At 49.6% G+C, this 282-nt stretch overlaps 1 protein-coding gene across 1 annotated transcript in view; it reads right to left on the bottom strand.

Moving 5' to 3' along the window:
• Positions 1 to 282, bottom strand: part of PSMD11 (proteasome (prosome, macropain) 26S subunit, non-ATPase, 11) — a gene marked incomplete at its 5' end in the record, with an annotated part of 12,985 nt that overhangs the window by 427 nt on the left and 12,276 nt on the right. The window lies entirely within an intron of this gene.

The following is a 282-nucleotide window of genomic DNA, read 5'->3' as shown; positions in this document are numbered from 1 at the left end:
AAAAAAAAAAAAAAGCCATTTTATAATGAAAATTAAACTATTTCCAGGTGCCAGATGGGCACTGCCGCTGGGTTCTGTAACTCCAGAGCTCTTTTCCAACCAACGCGCTGCTTCTAGCTGTTCATCTCGCCCAAGAGGGTTTTCTACATCGACACTAGGGACACCAGAAACGAGAACGGAGCCGTTTCCTTGCGGATTTCTCAGAAAAGCAGCCGCTTGTGGTCTCAGACAAACCCAAACCCACCGACGGTGCTGCACGGGTGCTCGCCTTCGTTGCAGAGC

This window comes from Apaloderma vittatum, unplaced genomic scaffold (genome assembly GCF_000703405.1).
Source record: "Apaloderma vittatum isolate BGI_N311 unplaced genomic scaffold, ASM70340v1 scaffold4934, whole genome shotgun sequence".
Taxonomy (NCBI): domain Eukaryota; kingdom Metazoa; phylum Chordata; class Aves; order Trogoniformes; family Trogonidae; genus Apaloderma; species Apaloderma vittatum.
This window is presented reverse-complemented; position numbering and strand designations above follow the sequence as displayed.